Genomic DNA, 20,104 nt, shown 5'->3' with positions numbered 1-20,104 from the left:
AAAATAAAAAAAAAGATGAGAGCGAAGTGGTGCTTGGAGTTCACAAATCAACCGCATGTACCAGAGTCATTAAATATTACCACTTCTAAAATCAGAGGAGCTGCGCGTTTGGTTAGATTGCTGTACAAACTCAACACAGCCCCGCTTTGACAAATTACACAACTGTCACAAACGATCAGAGCGGACAGGAGTTTGGGTTTGAAATTTTGTGATGAATCCAAGTTTTATGTGATGAAATATGACACAAGGGAAGGGCGGTTCACTAACAGGGGGTAATGAGTCAGTGTTGGAAATTATTTGAATAGTTTAATTCACTTAAACAGAGCTACACAATTTATGCCAAAAGATCAAATTGTGATTAGATGTTTGTAGAGGTACAAGAGTTTCAATAAAAAGCCAGTGTATTTTATTGCTAGAACATTTTAATGCAGCCTTTACAACATACAATTGCATACAGCTTTGTACTAGGTGTTATAATAAGCAGGTAAAAAGGTCATGCGGATAACAACTACGATGCTAACAGCACACCAGCTGCGCCAATTGGTTCAGGGACAATAACGTTTTATAATTAGATGCAGACCTCACAAACCAGTCCCATTTTTGACCGTAAGAGCTTTTTTAAAAATAAATATTATTTCTTTTACTTTATAACATGAAAAAATGTGTACAGCCCATTTAAACCTAAAAGGAGGAGGAGGAGGAGTACAAAGCTAAAGTAGTAGTTATGCTCGCCCCAATCCGGAAATCTCTGGCACCAATTACTCAGAGCTGACTCACTACTGCCTGTTCATGTGTTCACACCACAGACGGCATAAAGAAGTAAACTAAGGTCCCATCCACACTAGTACGTATTCAAGTCATTTTCGTTGCAGATGCAGTGTTCGTTCACACTAATCCGATAGAAAACAGCTCCAGAGATGGAACGATCTGATGCCGCCAACTCCCACGAATTCGCTTGAGTACGGATCTGATCTGGCACCGTGTGGACGCCTGAAAACGTTGATACGCTGACATAGGTCTATGCACCACGAAGTAATTCACAGCTAAAACACTTGTCCATTGATATATATGGTCTATAAGGTCTCTGCGTATGACCTGCAGACGTATAATCTTGCAAAAGTTTAACATGAACCATTTCCAACACGAAAAAAGCACAGAACAGACTCACCATCGGCAGAACATCCCTCTGTCACAGAAAGAACACATACAATCCATTGAGTTGTGTCCACTAGTCTGACAGTTTTTAGTTTTAAGTTTTGTTTCTGTAAAACATAAACAAATATGCGCAAAGCTGAGTGGATAGGGAAACGACATGCCTAGACACAAAGTGAGTGTGACGTCATCCATAGCGTTCAGCTCCAGTCAAGTGAAGTTCATTAAGGCTGGCAGTATAGGAGCGAATTTGGACCCAGTTCCATATTAGGAATAGGAATTTATTTAGAGACAAAATAATGAAATAAAAACACCAGGATCACGTAGAGCGGGCTAATATGAACATTTTAAGAGAGTTACAGAGAGGGGTAGGGGTGTGCAAAAATATTGAAATATCGATATATCGTATAGCTTAATGTGATGATGCAGTATCGATATCGTGGGCTGCTGTATCGATATATCACCAAGAGTATTTTTGGTTTATTTTACTAAATTATTTTGTTACAGAGCTACAGTTTTGGTGCTTGTTTAGAGGAAGGAAACTTTTTTATGCGACGCATTTGACATTTTCAGTTTTGATAATTCAAATGTTTGTATTTCATATGAACTTTGCACAAAAAGTGGTTTAACAAAGACTTTTAGTATCACAGACATGATTTAGCCTTTATTTTTACTGAACTGTATCGAATCGATTTGAAATATATCGTATTGAATTGAAAGCTCACTGTATCGAGATATGTATCGTATCGTGGCCTATGTATTGAGGTATGTATCGTATCGGCAACTTCTTAATGATACCCAGCCCTAGAGAGGGATGACAATTTTTCACTGTAAAGTCAATTGGAGCTTGAGTAGATGGAGCCAGAAGCGTGCCCATGCTCACTTCCCGTTTGGAACAATGGTGGGTTAGGTATGTCCATTTATATAAAGTCTATGATTCACAGTTCATACTTCTGTCTCTCAACTTCCGAAAGGGAACAGTCACACCAAACATACGCGCACAAAGCAATTTTTTCTCTATAAGGTATGATGGGAAAATGAATATGAATGCGGACTGGCGGGTTAATGTAAGTCTCTCCGCAAAGTCATAATGTTCTAAACGTAATGAAGTGAGGAGAGGAGAGAGGCAAGGGCAATGATCACAGCGCGGGATGGTGGGCCGGCACAGACAGCTGATGCCTGGAATAATCAAGCTGAAATCGAGTAGAAATTAGGTTCTCGCAAATATGTTTATCACACTGTAAGACGTGTCATTGATGGTCTGGGATTGAGAGGGAGGGAGGGTGGGTGGATTCCCGGGAGACGATCTTATACTTGGTAATCGGAATATGCATGGAAAATGGGACGCGAGGACTAAAAACAAAAGCTAATTACTTTTGGTGGTCGACCGCTTCGGAAAAGATACTCCAAAGTCCGTCAAGAGGCTTTAGAAGTCAGAGGAGTTGAAGGGCGGAGTGGGTTATGGAGTGTGAGGAAGTTGGTAATGTATTCTCCCCGGCACAGAGTGGGAATATAAACATGGAAAGAGGAACAGATGTGCTGACATTTGTTGTGACAAATAATTAAGCGTGTTATGGGGAATAATATCAAGAACTGAGAAATGAATTCATATGTGGCAATGGGTTGACAAGTTTCAGCATATTGACTAGTGGTGCATACAGTCCGCGAGGCTGTTATAATCAAGTAGCTTTACCATGAAATGCCATTTATACAAACATTTATAAATATCTTTCTCAAACAGAAAACACTCTGTTCCACCTTGTCATGTCATGCGGTAATACATGAACCATTTGGATAATTTCAGCCTTGGAATTGACTATTTCTACTGAACAAAACGTAGCTTTTAACTTTAAAACTACCACTACATGACAATCACAAAGTGGATCAGAGCATTTTAAGCTTGGAGATGTAGACAGACAAATAATAAAGGATTACTCAGACATATGTGAATAAAATAAAACACAACTCCAGGTATTGGGCGTGTGTAATGGGGAAATTAATTCATATGTGGCAATGGGTTCACAAACTTATTATTCACTAGTGCTGCAAACTGTCCACAAGGTTAGCTGTAACAATTGAGTAGCTTTACCATTAAATGCTACTTATAAAAATATTAGGAAAGATATTTCTCAATAGTTGGCTAGTTCTAGCTAAATAAAAAAGATATTTTCGTTGTGTTAACTGCAAACATATTTTGCTATACAGTAATATAACAGAAATTGGACACTCAAAAGATCTCCTGTATACAGAACTACTTTTTTCTGTTCTTTCCATTGAGTTGTTGTTGCTTGCCACATTCTTGGCATCATAATTTGTAAATAGGTTTAGGCATTAATAAGCGGTTTCACTAAGCCCCTAAACCCGTTCAATCATAGTTTTATGTAAGTTTGTATCAATCTATTAAGCTCATGACTGAAGAAAAACTACAACTACTTTTACTACTACTACTTGGTTTTGGTAGCTCCCTGCTATTGTCAATTAAACGAATGAAATACCAGAAGACTATAGTGATTTCTTCCTTGCCACTGCTACTCTTGAAATTTGACCAAAGTGGTATGAATAGGGATGAGCAATTAATTACCTTTTAATTGAGATCGAGAATGAGCAATTGGAATTGTCAATTATATGCTTGAGTCTTTGTGATTGAGAAGTTAACAGCCAGGCCTGCGTCAGTAAAAGCATGTGGTTTGGAGAAGAGTTCAGACAAAGAGGAAGAAATGTTTTTTTTTATTAAAGCTATCATCTGTAAGTTAATTTTTTTTTCAATATCAGACAGCAGTAATGTAGAAATCATCTAGTGGTGATACGTGAGAATACAACAAGGGCGGGTCAGCTGATTTAATTACAGATGGCAGCTTTAAATGGCAATAATTAAACGTTTGTATTGTTCATGTTGAGGAAAACAGTCAAATCCAAAATAGTGATTGTTTTATATGTGGGAAGGGCTGATTCGCTGATTTTTTTGTGACTTTGCCCAACCCCATGAATACACTGTACCATATTTAGGTTATTGCGTTGATTATTGAGTTCCAGCCATTTGAACAAGATCACCATTTTCATCATATTCTTGGCAACCAAAACTCTATTGCAAGCTTCAGCAGATAGTAAAACTGAAATAAATTATTAAAATCCAACACAGGGGGCTTTTCTCTCATGACACTAAAGCGTTGAGTGAGTTGCCTTGAGAACACATGCGGTCTGCCAAAAACCTTGATAAAATATAACGGAGCTAAAAGTGTATAGCATGTCTTTAATATTTTAAGTGAGTCTTATGTGAAATACAGTGAGAGAAGTGGCCTTGTCGGAGAGAATGAAAAGCGCTTAGACTGGGCCCCCTGCTGTCATAAAATCATGGCACTTTTATGGAGGGCCACACTACTGCATAGGGGAAGTCATTTACGGCTAATAAGCGCCATCACTAAAATGCATTAGGGCAAATTATTCTGCCCTTGTCGACGTACTTTGATTACTAAAGTCTGTTGATAAGCTGCTGTTTAAAGGTCCACTAAGTAAATTTTCTGGTGAAAGGTATGCCATTTTAGCCTAATTCATCAGCCAGTTTTACTTAGTGGAAACCTTCTAACCTCACAGCATTAGGATTTGTTTGCTCGACGGTAGGCGGGTACCCAGACAGGCACTTGAGTTTGACGTCATGGTCTACAACTTCCGAGGTTCTAGCAAACTGTCTAGTGTATTTAGATTCCTGACCTAGTCGCTGGAGAGAAATGAAATTAAGTGGAGACACTAGGTGGCACCAGCCTGGCTAATTCTATTTACCAATTCACAAAGATGTTGCCTGGAATGTTGCACAGTGTGGCATTAAACTTATGTACCTTGCAATAGAATAAGAGTTTTTTTTTTTTTTATTGCTCAAAAGTATCTTGAAAAATCATACGTTGAGTAGGCTTGCTTCTCCACAGATGTGAACTGTAACTAGATGGCCTCACCATCACCACCTCTCCATAGTGATGAATGCATTTAAATGAAAAACATTGGAATATTGCAGACTAAGCAATATCATCTTCATGGAGACAAGCAGACTCCCGTCGGAAAACATTGCATCTTTAAAGGACTTGTATGTAGCCTGCATTCTTACAGTTTTAAAACGGTATTACAATCACACCTGAACATTGGTTGCCAGACAGACGGCAATTTTTTTTTCCTCGTACTTAGAATATGAACAGCATATTTTCAGCAATGATTAGTGACTCATGTGAGGTTCATTCTGCTTTCTGATTGGATAATCATCTTGAGAACCAAAACACCACATTATACCATAAACAACTTGCCCGTCATGTTCAGTGTTTTGTAATTAAGCATAAATCAGCATTAGAATTGTTATCAGTAAAAGCTATATTCGGTCTGAACATGTCTACCTCATATCTGGGTTTATGGAATTTAAAATCAAAATCTTACATACAGTCCCTTTAACAGGTATTTCATCAGGTTTTGGTTCAGACTATTCCAAGATTAACTGTGAGGTGTATGGGACCATAGATTGAAAGTGAAAGGGGCCTTTGTGGGTGGCTAATGCTGAAATAAAGGAGCAGCTCTAGACGGAGGGGAAATGTTGTCCTTCAGATCAATGGCGTCCTGGAGTGCGGTGGGCTCAGACATTCAGATGAGATGAGTGGTAGAAAGAGCAACACACTTGAGTCATATCAGCACAGACGAGTGGGAAAATGGACACGCTAAATAGACTTTTGGAGGTCGCAACTCTAGAGGTGTTGTGCTTCTATTCACAGAGCACAGACGTCCATGGGCTGTCGATAATCAAAGTGAAGGGTTTGAAAAGGCCAAATACTGCGGGCGGTTTTATCTCACGACTGCATGTCTCAACCAAAAGGCATTTTAGTGAGTGTCTACAAAGGGGTGAATAAACTATGGGGGTGTCCCTGAGAAGGAGAGTTTGGATAATTGTCAGTTATCTGGCATAGGCGATATGGCTGCAATTTATATAAAAAATAGGGCTGCACCAATCCTATTCTGGTATCAGATATCTGCATCGCTATTGAATATTTTGGTTTATATTGATTCCATGGTATCGGAACAGCCGACATCCCATTTTGGTCTACAAATTGGTGTAATATTACGACATACTGGCCAATGTTGGCAAAAATGTGTTAGAATATAAAAATTCTATTTTTATAAAGCTGTTCTGTAGCTACCTTAAATGATAAATACAAAAACACATTTGGATAATTTTTTTTTACCATGTGCTATTTGTGTTTAAAGGAAATCAATCATATTTTCTGCCTCGGCCCTACTATCGGTTGATATTGGGTATCGGCAGATAGTATTGACATATCATAGCAGAACTTAAAAAGCTGGATCCATGCATTCTTACAGAAAAATTTGTTGATCAATTAAAGACATGCCCTGTGCATCTAGGGGTGTCGCTGTTGGGGAATTTCTCCTGTGGTGCGGTATAGTGGGTCAACAGCGCGGTATGCCGTGACACTATGCAGTGATAACTTTTCAATTTGTAGGCCTATTCTGATGGATGCTTCAGTGAGAATGCTTTTAATTTGTATGTGATTTATCACGGGCACGGGCAGGTACCAGGTGGTATGTTAATGGGTCCGGGCGGGTGCGGGTCTCCAAAAATTCACCCATGCAGGACTCTGGGTTGGGTCATGTTGATCGTGTGCGGTGATGGCGGTGCCCCAAAATGCACCACGGTGGGCCTCTTAGTACCGCGGTGATTCATTTTGAGTTTTATCGCGACAGCCCTATGTGCATCGATTAGTCGACTAAAAACGGGATATAGCAAAAGATCTCAAAACCCAGTTTTACTTTGCTGCCTGAAAAGCTGTCCTAACGTCGCGCACACTCCTGAAAATGAAAACATGTGGATATTAACGATGCTCTAAAGGTTCTGTAAGAGCTACAGGCAAGTTTGACAGATTTAAATACATCCTTCCTCCTTCTGCAGTGTGAAAATCAGACACCTCGACTTTAAGTTGGTGGGATCATCATGGTAGGATATTTTCACAATAGTACTGACTAATAATATTACTATCTTTCATATAATAAAATGCTTGAAAACATTTTTATAACCAAGAAATATAATAAATCACTATTTATAGCCAAATGCAGCAACACTATCTTTGAAAAGCTAATGTAATCACTATAATCAAACTGCATCAGGAAGTTGATTTAAGCCTCTGTTGGGAAATCCCTGCAGCAGTTAGCCACCACATCAATGAAATCATACACTGTTTACCCCACATTGTCTTAAAGAAAGTCCAAAACTTCTTGAGTTGTAATTACGGTCTAAGAAGCAGGTTAATGCAGCAACAGTATCTGGTGACAAAGCGTTCCTGGCAGTTAGATTTTATGTTTGTCTTGTACTTGGTAATAAAAGTTAGTGCGACGCAGAGAGGGGGGAAACAACAGCTTTCCTGCTGCTAACATCTCTGCAGCAGTGCTAAAAACACAGCTGCCACTGTACCTACCCGGAAAATGCACAATTCAGTTACACCAGGAAGAACTCAAGTGGAAAGCACACAAAAATACAAAAATATGGTCATCTTTCAGGAGTATCTGATAGCATGGGAAGAAGTAAGAAGAACATTTAAAGGTGCACTATGTAACTTTTTGGTTGGGGGTCACCTGCTTGTTTCTATCGGTAAGTCATTGATCTGCCTGTAATGTCCCACAGTATGACATTAAACAGCTTATATTTATTCAATTACAGGTGATTTTATAGCTCAAAAATACCAAGAAAAACACATTTTCTTGTGAGCGGGGTCGCCTCTCCACAGATCTGACCTGTAACTTGGCCTGGTTTGGTCTCCATAAATGTAGAAAGGTTTAATACCACACTGCAAAACATTCCCGTCAAAGTAAAAACATCTCCATGGAGAAAACCATTTGATGTACCCTACACCAGAAAAGTTACACAATGCATCTTTAATCTGAATCTTAAAAGGCTGCAGTAATTTAGATAACTTTGTCCTACTCAGAGAACAAAATATCTCATCTTTATGTGCGGTGTTAGCAAATCAAAATATACATTTTTCTGGCAAGTAGTACGATTCTGATTACACTTGCAATATAAGATTTTTTAAAAAGTTGGATGCGATTGGAGTACACATTGTAAACAACTCATGGAGTGTTTAACATTTGAGAAGACTGAAATATGAACTGATAAATTATTAAAAGAATCATATGGATTTCAGAACATGTTTGTAGATATCTAGTAAAGTAAACTGTAGATATAACATTATTTTCTATAAAAAGATAAGACATTTGGTTCTTTATAGAGGGCATTCTATCATCAAAGTAAATACAGCCTTTGCGATTTGATAATTGTGTGAACAATTTGCAATTTTGATTCGATAGTGACATTATGGATCCCTCTACAAACAAGTTCTGCAATGTATGTGATTCTTATATTAGTTAAGCAGCTAAAAGTCCAATCTTGCTATTTAAAATGTGCATTGTAAATTGCAGTTCACAGTTTAAAATAAAGAAACAAAGTGAATAACAATTGTAGTTCACGTAATTAAAAATAAATTTTAAAAAATCACAATCTTTTAAGTTGCTACCCCAAATTTGAGACTGAAAAATGAACTGAAAAACTAACAGAAGAATGCCATGAATTTCATAGACACATTTACAGACTAAAAACTACAAAATACAGATAGAAAGAATGATACATAGATAAATATTGCTTTGATATTGTTGGAAGATAGCTAAATATTATTATTATTAAACAAGTGCTGAAATGCATGTGATTCTTCAGTTCAAATTGAAGTCTTCTCTAAAAAATAAAATGCGTACCATGTCTTGTTTCTTGATTTTAAACTGTAAACTTCAGATCTAACCACGATTGTACTTCAAATCATATAAATCACAATATCCCGATCTTTTAAGTAGCCTCCCCTTGCTAGTCTGTCTACGGTATGCATTTATTCATTTCTAGCAGGAAGCACAAATATGCATCCACGCGGTGCTTGGTGGGTTTTTCTCTCGCTATGATCTGCGTTGAATTCAAATCAAATATTTTCAGCCCTCGCCGTGCTCAGCTGTTACCGGCACTTGCAAATATAATAAATTCAGGATTTACTGCCAGGCTTCATATTTCTCTGCGTGAAGCTCCACTCATTTATTAGGATTATCTGCATTCTACCGGAGATAAGAGGGGAACGCACAAAGAGGTCTGCAGTCTTGTTAAAGGAGTTTAAATGCAGAATACATAATAGGCTGTTGCTAATTTGATTTCTGTGCTTGATCCTTGAATAATCACCATTGATGTCTAAAAATAAGATGTTTTAATTGTTTTTGTTGCACATATAATGACATCAAACGCAACAGGGCTGTGCATAATGAAGATATATGTAGGGCAGGAACAGTTTGAGTTTTTTTTATAATCTCGATTGCACTGGCCTTGTATTTTTCAATGACTTTCAATGACTTCAAAGCCACTACTTTGACTTCAGTTTACAGAAGTCAACAATTTAGGTAACAGTCCTCTGCAGAGAACAACATACATCATCTCTCTGTGGGGTCTAAGAATGTAAAATAAAGCAGCTAACCTTGTAGTTTAAAACTGCGCTACTTGTGATTTAAAATAAAGGAATTTTAATTGTTTTTGTTGCACATATAATGATATCAAACGGAACAGAGCTGTGCATAATGAAGATATATGTAGGGCAGGAACAGTTTCAGTGTTTTTATAATCTAGTTTGCACTGGCCTTGTGTTTTTCAATGACTTTCAACGTCTTCAAAGCCACAACTATGACTTTAGTTTATAGAATGTGTCCTTGTAATAATTTAGGTAATTGTCTTCTGCAGAGAATAAAACATCTTGTCTCTCTATGGGCTCTCAAATGAGCAGCTAACCCTACAGTTGAGGACAGGGCTGCAGAATTTTGTCAAAAAATAAGACATTTTAAGTGTTTTTTGTTCCACATATAATACCATATATACACATATAATAATGTAACTTGGATATGTAGAGATTAGGGCTGAGTATCATTAAGAAGTTGCCAATATGATCCATACCCCGATACAGTGCACTTTTGATTCGATACGGTATATTTCAAATGGATTCGATACGGTTCAATAAAAAAATACTGGCTGAATCATGACACTAAAAAAATACTGGCTGAATCATGACACTAAAAGTCTTTGGTAAACCACTTCCTGTGCAAAGTTCATATGAAACACACCCAATTTAATCATCAAAACAGTGAAAATGTCGAATGTGTTGCATAAATGAGTTTCCTTCCTCTAAACAAAAAAACAAAACTGTAGCTCTGTAACAAAATAATTTAGTAAAATATACCAAAAAAATAGATAGAATAGATAAATAGATTTGATTCTCGATTCCAATACCACGATGATAATAAAAAACATTTAGACCAACAGAAGGCCATTTTCAACATTAAATTGCAGTGCTTTCTTTTATATTCTCACATGGCCTTATATCTTTGTCCTCTTTCAGTTGTCCAGGTAGGTTCTTGTTCAAGGTCAAGATCATTCTAAAGCTTCTCAGAAAAGGTTAATTTCTGTCCTGTGAATGTGTCTTTTTATTATCAATACCTGCTCAAATTAGTATCTAGCTTCGATACTAGTTTTTGTATTGATTAGGATCTGATTTTCAATGCTTTTGACAACTCTAGATATAATGTATAATAAATAAGGGAGGAACAGTTTTTTTTCTCATATAGTTTGCACAGGTTTTGTCTTTTTCAATGTTACAACTTTAACTTTAGTTTATAGAATGCGTCCCTGCTGATTTTTCATTTCACCATCTAAAAAAGGCAATGCAATCAGATGCTAAAATCATTGCCTAATGACTCAAGCCTCTGTATGTCGGGGCTGCCTGCTGTGCCTTCATTTTTATAGACCTTGTTCAAGCACCATTGTCGTATGCCATTGTCTGGAGGAGTGGGGCTTTGCTAAAAAAAAAAAAAGTTTGAACCGAGGCTGTCAGTACAAAGTAAAGATTGATTCAAATGTTCAAAGACAGATCAATTAGAAAATCACCAAGTAAAGATTTTCTGTATGTAGAGGTATTTTCATTCAAGGCAGAATCGGCATACTCGGGGAAATGCTGTAATCAAAAGTTTTGCTGTAAGATGAAGTGTTTTTGAAATGACATTTGCTCATTACGAATATCTAAAAATGGATGTCACCTGGATGTCATTTTGTTAAATCGCTAATCAACGGAAAAGGCGAAGCTAAAGACAACTGTTGGAACTGTACTTATGAGGCAACGCTTGTAAGACATGCAGTGGAGTAGAGATGTCAAGATTGTTAGGTTAATAGGAAATCTTAATTATTCAGGCCACAATATAATCGCAAGAGCTAAAAAAAATAAAAAACATGACCACTTTAGAAGCAAAATGAAGTCATTTAAAAAGTGCAGTCAGTGTTAAATCCTTTTATATCTGGCTGTGTCACCTCAACTGAAAGAAACGCAAGAAAATGAAGGATCTCACTTGTTTTGGTCATGAAGTCAATAATCCTGAATAATCTGATATCCTGGCATCCCTAAAGTGGAGCAGTTATAGTTAAAGTAAATATGGCAGAAGTATGTGTTGTATAAAGTTGGGTGTATTTTAAAATAATGGAGCTCAACAGTGACTGCACGCACCAGTTCCTGAAGTAAATTTTCCATTCATTTTTCCCACAGACTCTTAGAAAATCTCAAATAGTAAGAGTTCAAAGACATCACAGAGGCTAACCATGATAACTAATATTATCTATAATTGTTGTTTTAAGTCCAAAAGCACATTTAAAACGCAAGATTTGGTGAAATGTTTTAATAACTTGGCGGTTTATAAAGTTTCAGAAACAGATTTTAAATTAAATTATAGCTCTTGTGCTCATTAGTCACCACATGGCTGATTAATCCTGATCAAGCTTTCTAACTTTTGGCACTTATAGGTTTTTGAAGTTGGACATTGGGAGTATTGAATCTTTGAGCTTTTACTGTAAAACTGGAGAAATCTGAGTGCATTCACAATCATTTCTAGGGGTGAGTGATACTGACAAAAATAATGATAACAACGATAAGAATTGTTATTGTTATTGCGTCCTAAGGATTCAGGAATGTATAAAAATGAGGGTGGTTGAGGTTTAAGTCTAGACCATAAAACGAACTAGAAAAGTACAGAAATGTCAAGTTTATTTTACCCAATTATTTTGTTACACCATTATAGTTTTGTTGCTTGTTTAGTGTAAAGAAACTCATTTATGCAACGCATTTGACAGTTTTAAGGATTAAAAAGGGCGTGTTTCATATTAACTTTGCACAAGAAGTAGTTTAACAAAAACTTTTAGTGTCACAGCCATGATTTAGCCTTTATTTAATATATCGTATTGAATCGAATTTAATTGAAAGTGCACTTTACTGAGATATGTAACGTATCGTGGCCTATGTATTGAGGTATGTATTGTATAGGCAACTTCCTAACGATACCCAGCCCTAGTTACAATGTTGTTTGGAAGATTAAACTTGATTTTTCTGTTCAGTTTATTTATAATCAGCTCTTTTTGAGGTAATTGCATTTATAGACAATAAACTCAATTTCAAACTTTGCACATTTCCTAAACAGCAATCGCGATATTATCCATTTTTCAACATATCTCCCACCTCTAATAATGTCCAAAAAACATGGATAAAATTGAACTCACATTCAAAGCAGATGAAAACCAGACCTGTAAAATATAACCATAAATGATAATAACATCTCAAACTTAAATAACCCTTTCTGGACGCTCAAAGCCGCTTCACAACCAAGAAAACACCGGCGGCATATATCGGGCGAAATTGTGATTAAACCTCACGTCCGTGCGAAAAACAAAGCTCCGTGATGTTGACAGTATGGAGGATCATTAAATTTGCCTGCTGCTTCTCTCTGAGCATAAATCAAGCCAATCCATCTCTGGTCGAGCGGGATCCCTTGTGGCTTACTTAGAGCCATGCCAACGCAGCACTGGCGGAGGAGAGAGCGAGTAAAGCATGCGAGGGGTGTCCTTAAGCCTCGCTCTCTGTCGGTATAAACAGCCCCACTGGCTTCTCTGGAGAGCAATAGGGATCAAACGGGTTTAGTGGGCACGACCCCACACAGACCCCAAACATGTACAAGTATCTGAAAGTGCGTATGACAGGTTTTGACTTGGTTAGGTTTGGTAATACCTGTGGTAAATTATCATAGTTTTACATCGGTTAGCAGTGTTTCCCATAGATTCTGGGGAAACTATGGTGGCACAGTCTATTTAGACTTCATTTTATACAATTAAATGCACAAGTACCTTAAAGGTGCACCACCTATCACACGAGAGACAAACCATTTGTAGCACTACTAGAGATGTAACGATATCCAAATCTCTCGGTACAATATTTTCATTAAACTGAATATGCGACTTCCTTTTAAAATTCCTTGACAAAACTTTGGTTCAGTCATAATCCAAAGAACTAAGATTCAAAAATGCTTAATCATAGTTCTTTAGTTTCTGTAGTTTGCGCTGACACAGAGCAAAGCATCATGGTCTATGTAGTTCTCTCAGTTTTCACCATAACAATTAAACTTGTAATCCGATATACTGTGATGGTCCACAATATTGCTGAGAGACTTTTAACGATACAATATCATGATATTTCGGTTATTGTTACATCGCCAAGTACTACGTTAAATTACAATTCAGATCTGTGGAGAGTCGCCACTATTCACAGAAGGAATTATTGTATTTTTGAGCGACAGAAACGCCTGTAATGAATAAATGCTAGATGGAAATGTTTAAAGTTATATCATGGAACATTTCAGAGAAAGCAATAACATCTCCATGAAGACAAGCATTTAACGAATCCTCCACCAGAAAAGTTACACAGTGCACCTTTAAATAGCATGTGACAGGATTTTCCTCGGTTTGGTGGGGAAGTACCTGTGGTGTCATAGATTTACGTCATTTGAGTGAGTTTGTGGAAAAAAGGTTGAGAAGAGGTAGGCCTGTCACGATGAATGTTATACTGAGTTATCGTTCATTATACAGTCCAAACTCATCAAAAGTTTGGACTCACCCTTTCGTTCAGTGTTTTTTTTCTATATATTTTACTTTCTACATTATGGTTGCTATAGTAACCGTTATGGAAATACCCCTAAGTACTGTACGAACCTTCACTAAAATTAGAAAACTAGAAAAAAAGAGTGTGGGGTGACCAGATGTCTCTATTTACTTGGGACAGTCCCAGTTTTGAGCCCTGTGTCCTCTGTCCCAGCAGATTTATCCAAAACTATCAATTTGTTTCAGTTTTATATAAGAAGTGTCCTGGTGTATATGCCTATTTTGTATTTTTGTATAACAGTAAAGGGGGGAATATACTGTCATTTGTTTAGCTAAAATACATAAAACCGTGCTTGAAAATAACCATAAGGCCAAAAAAGCACTAACAGAAGTCCCTCATATTATTTACTGATTCACAAGTGAGTCGAGAATGAACAATTTTACACACTCTTTTTGAAAATGTTTGAAAAGCTGGTCACCCTATTTTAGAGAAATTAGTACTGTAACTTGTCATAGGCTCTTTAAGGATCGCGGGACTATTTAACACAAGATCGTCAGCCTGCTACATCACAACGCTCACGGCCCCGGAACAGGACCTAGATGCACTCCGCTGAGGATACCCGCCAGACTAAACCCTCATGAATAATTCTACACGATCTGGTACTTTTTTTTCAAACCTGATTTATAAAAAAGTGACGCTTTCATACACAATTAAAGATCGCACCATGTGACTGTGAAGAGGAAGCGCGAAAACAAACACCATTTTTCTTTTTTAGAATTAAACTTGGTTAAGAAGACATAATGGCTTCTTGGGCGTCACACAGGGTTTGAATTAGAAGGAATTGTGCAGGAAATGACAATACATTTGTTTGTGCTTTAATTTCCTCAATTGCTTTATGGCCAAATACAAAAGCTCCAATTGGTTTGTAACATATGCTCTCCGCGCTCTGTTTACTTCCTTCATTTGGAGTGACTGAATGGCTTTATTAGTGATTATCTTCTCCCAAAAAGCGGCAGGATCGCACAGCATCGCAGCTCATCTTGTCATTTAACCCATATAGATGCAATAGCGATATGCAAATAGTGTTCAAGAATTTTCACAGTCACAAACATGCCTCCTGGCTGCATGTCCAATGACACAAATCATCAATTAAGATCTCAGCAGGATTTAGGGGATAAACTAAATTAGCATTATCCCTATCTGACAATATAGAGCCGCATGGGGCGCAGCAAAACAAAGAGGAGACGCTTTAAAGGGCCTTTGACAGGTTAGACTCCTAATTTTACAAATTGAAGACAGTTAAGTTCATTATATTTAAGATTTTTGCAAAAACGTTCACGCTCCTTTTCCTACTTTGGTCATTTTTTTGTTTTATTAAAAATGTACTTCATGACATCATAACTCCTCTGATGTACACAGAAATGATTATCTGGCAAATACAAATAAGAAAATACCTTTATTTTGTTGAAATCATGTTTTAAGTAACAGAATAAAAATTGTTTCTTATATGTAAAATGTGCCGAACTTTTAGAAATCAATCAAAATCAATGTTTGAGTTTTCCACTTTCTGTAATTAGTATTATTATATAACAAATTTTTCAACATTTCTTTGCAAATTTCTTCTTGATTGGAGTAAAACTATTATTTATATTTACATTAGTTATAACCGCACCAAATTAAATCAAAATTAGACAATCATAAAGACCTGTCATACGCACTTTAAACTGTGATTGGTGCTGAAGCCTGTCTTGACTCCTGTGTGTGTGTGTTTTTTTTTTAATGTCTGGTTTATTCCCGGGTGAACAGTCCAGAAAAAGTACACTTGGATTGTGAATGGTGTCAAAGGTAACCGCAGTCTTTTATAGTCTTTCTTTTAGAAGCAATGGCGTTTCAAAGCGTTTCAGTTTCAGAGGGGGTGCAACTTTTAGCTCCGTGTGGGATTGGAGCCTCAGTACTTACTCTGCACCTGCCGAGAGTCTGTGGTGGAGAGAGAGGCAGAGCTAAAGTGGGCGAAATAGCCATTGTGATTTCTCAGGGAAGCAGATGATTAGTAAACAAATGGTTCAGGCATATTTAATTAGGCTAATGTGGTGCTATTACCGAAGCTTTGAGAGGTACGGTCTGCTTTGCTCACTTTGTGGACTGCATTAGTGTAGGAACAAAACAATTTTGTCCACAAACTTTCTGACATGTTTGTAGGTATACTTACTTCTTTCAACTTATTATTCATGTAAAGCACTGTGATTTTTATCTGTGAAAAGCACTATACAAATAAAATGTACTTACTTACTTACTTATCTGCTGTGTTTTTCATTTATTATGTTTTATTTTAAGTTTGCACAGACTGATTATACAAAGAAGTGGAAGGATACATGCCCAAGTGCAGCATCAGAGTCTGAAAAGTTTCATCGTCTTTGTCAGTGAACAAAATTCACAAACTAGGAGCTTGCTTCAATATGGTGTAGCATAAAGTATTAAATCATAAGAGCTAAATATATGCTAAAAAAAAAGAAGAGCGGCATGATTTTGGGGAAAAAAAATAAAACTGCTATTTTTTCAGACAAGAATTTCAGCTGCGTAATTTATCTGTAACAAGCAGGATTCTGTTCAGAGTTCACATTGTTAACAACTCCAGGAGCATTAACCTTTGAGGGAAGATTAAAATATAAACAGATTAACTAACACAAGAATCGCATGTGTTTCAGAACATGCTGATAGAATTATAACTACAGGTACAACAAGATTTTTCAGCTATATCTAAATAATTGCAGTCTTTACAATATGATAATTGCCCCAACTCAAATTGCGATTTTGATCTGATTGCGATAAACGGTGCAGCCATAATTTCAGGACGAATCAAACTCATTTAAACTAAGCTTTGGTGTTGCCATAGAATCATATAGGCGTGTTTGTGCCAGTGAAGCAGCTCCATGAGTGAAGGAGTCAATTCGGAATAAATTGGTCATCTAAAAACCCGAGTGGTGAGTAGTGCACAAAGAGGAGCAGTGTGAGGACGCGCTGGAGGTTTTTCTGGGCAGGGGCAGAAGCAGGGGCAGAGGCTCGGGTAAACATTACAGCTGGCACAAGCAGCGGTCATTTTTACATTTAACAGGAAACATGCAATCAAAGAGCAATCCTCCCCAAATGACAGAGAAAACACTACATACTTTACAAACACACGAGTCACAATGGAGTCAAATTTTATGCCTTCTAAGAGATAATATGGTCTTAAAACAGCATAAAAAGTATAATTGAAATTGTTTCTTTTTTAATAGCATACATTTTAAGTCCAAATGTTAAATAGTTAGTCAATAGTTTTTGTTAGTACACTTGTTAGTATTGTAACTATGCGCTTTACAAACACACTAAATCAATGGAGTTGATTTTGATGCCTTTATAGCAAATAATAAGATCTTAAATACTCCAAAAAACAATCACATTTTAAGTATGTTTTAACAGCATATATTTTAAGTCCAATAGGAAAGAATTATCTCATCGGATTGTTAGTACACATTAGTATAGTCATCCAGATTTCTCAAAAACATACTTTCTCTGAATTTTGGAGCACAACCACGGCCAAAAGGAACGGAGTGCAACTACAAACTATGTGACACTTTGTACGCATAATTTCGTATAACTTACACTTAAAACGATGCCAAGCTGTTTCGCAATCTTTATACACTCTTTGCCAATGCATTCGTAGCCTACTCCAAAGCACAACCCAAGTTCCACCACAGACAAAAAGTGAGCAGACATCCGATATACATCAACATCAGTACACGCACCCACGCATTTGGACGGACCACACTCAAACGGAGGACACAATCTACGCTCTTCTCCTTAACTCTACCTCTCCTGCTGCTTTATGAAGTAAATAAGGCCGATTTACGCAAAACACGCACTGACAAATACACAAGCGCTGTCTGCAAAACACTACAATATCGACAGAAACACATTTTATTACAAATCCGAAAGCGGCACAACAAGCAAAAAAGGCAGAAAAAATCCGCTAGTCAGTCCCGCACAAAAATGCATCTCGTCTGGTTCGCCTCTCTCGTTTTTCTCCCCCTCATCCTCATGCGCGTCCGTCCCCCCTCCCTCTGCCTCCCTCCCTCGCTCCGTCTCTCCCTCCCTCTCTCCCTCTCTCTCACTGTGGCCTGGCTGCTGGCTGTCTGCCTGTATGAATAATGTCCTGCCTTTTGTAATGAAGGGGGGGAAAGGGGAAAAAAGGCGCTCAAGTGGTGAAGCCCTGTTCCCATGCACTGACATTGAAAATGAATGACAGCTTACCTGCATGCCAATCTTCATCAGACTGACACTGGGCTGACAGCACAGCCTATACTCCTCCACACAGCCGCTGACGTCAGCCGGCACAGGCCCCTCCCACCTCCATCTCCAGCTCCGCTCCCCGTTTCCCCAACGCTGGGCTGCTGATGCCTTCCAGTGTCCGTGGGAAATATGACAATCACGCGTGAGGAGCTGTGCACAAAATCATACAGTGGAAAGGGAGCCCGGGGTTTAGTCACTGGTGCTACAGTACTGCCTCCCACCTCCAAGTAGAAATAACTGTGATGATATATCCGAGTTGGAAAAAATAAAAAAAATAAGGCCACTTGACTTCTTTCGAGTGTTTCCTAGAAAAGACAAGATTTGACAAAGCATGAAACGATTTTGTCAATGTGTCCTTCGTACTGATACAGAGTGACCAGACATCTAAAAAACTGAGACATCCTTGATTTGGATTGTTTGGGAAAAATACAAGTGCGTAATTAAGGAAAATTCTTCTGCACTCTGCACTAATGTGAATCAGTGTAGTCACATTTTCTCTGTGTTTTGGTCATTTCTAAGCAGCTTTTCTTTATTTTACCCAAATAGATGTCAATTTATGCCTCTCATTACTGTTGGCAGGGATCAAATTGGTCAAAAATAGGGACACCAGGGACATGTTTTGTATAAAACTGGGGCAAATCAATGGTTTTGGATAAATCTATCAATGTGTCTGGAACAAGGGACACAGGACACAAAACTGGGACTGTCTCGGGTAAATAGGGACGTCTGGTCACCCTATTCTATATCCGAGTTGGAAAAAATAAAGATAAGGGCACTTGACTTCTTTTGAGTATTTCTTAGAAAAAAAAACAAGATTTGACAAAGCATTGAATGATTCTGTCAATGTGTCCTTTGTACTGATAGCATACGTCTGATGGTTTTGTTGTTCCCAAATCACATTAAAAATCCGGAAAAGCCAGACAAGTACGTAAAAAAAAAAAAAAAAGTCAGTTCAGGTTAAAGTTTGCAATTATTGTGCTGTTTCTGCTCGTCTGCGTTAAACAAAGCTATAAAAGTCATATAAATCAAGGGAAGAACATTAAAAAGTTCTCGTTTTGGTACTTGCAAGACCCATTTGACCCTAGTATGGCCGATAAAGTACATTAAAATTATCATTAAATCGGAAAAATCTGCCATCGACTTGGCTCAGGCGCATGCTTCCATTTTTTGTGTATAGCCAGCCCTCTGTCGGTATAATTTAATAACTACATGGGCAAAAACACAGACATTTATGCTAATTTATAACTTTGGCAGGTTAACAGACACATAAAAAGCTTTAGTTTTACGAGAAGAGATAAAACACTGAAAATGTTTGTTCTAGTTTAACACACGTGGGCTAAGGCTGAATGAAATGAAGCTGGGCAAACAGTTGAGCAGTTACTCAAATAAATATACAACAAGTTAGGAAAAATTTGGTTTTTCACGTGTAGTATTTTAAGATATTGTGAGGTCTATGAACAAAATTGCGATTAAACTTGTAAAAAGTGCATATTACAAACCTTAGAAGACAGATAAACGCAAAAGCCAAGCGGGAGTACGTGTTTAACTAGAACGCGCTCTGATTGGTTGATAGAAAGAAGCGCCGACCAATAGTGTTT

At 37.5% G+C, this 20,104-nt stretch overlaps 1 protein-coding gene across 1 annotated transcript in view; it reads right to left on the bottom strand.

Moving 5' to 3' along the window:
- pknox2 (pbx/knotted 1 homeobox 2) overlaps positions 1-18,600 on the bottom strand; it is a 164,474-nt gene extending 145,874 nt beyond the window's left edge. The window contains exon 1 of the mRNA XM_020920652.2: positions 18,468-18,600. The gene's annotated coding sequence lies outside the window, so the exon portion shown is untranslated. The remainder of the gene's footprint in view (positions 1-18,467) is intronic.
- Between the last annotated feature and the right edge of the window lie 1,504 nt (positions 18,601-20,104).

This window comes from Boleophthalmus pectinirostris, unplaced genomic scaffold, assembly GCF_026225935.1.
Source record: "Boleophthalmus pectinirostris isolate CB_2022bp ecotype Guang Dong unplaced genomic scaffold, ASM2622593v1 HiC_scaffold_12, whole genome shotgun sequence".
Lineage (NCBI taxonomy): Eukaryota > Metazoa > Chordata > Actinopteri > Gobiiformes > Gobiidae > Boleophthalmus > Boleophthalmus pectinirostris.
The sequence above is the reverse complement of the archived record's forward strand: the minus strand, read 5'-3'. Positions and strand labels throughout refer to the sequence as shown.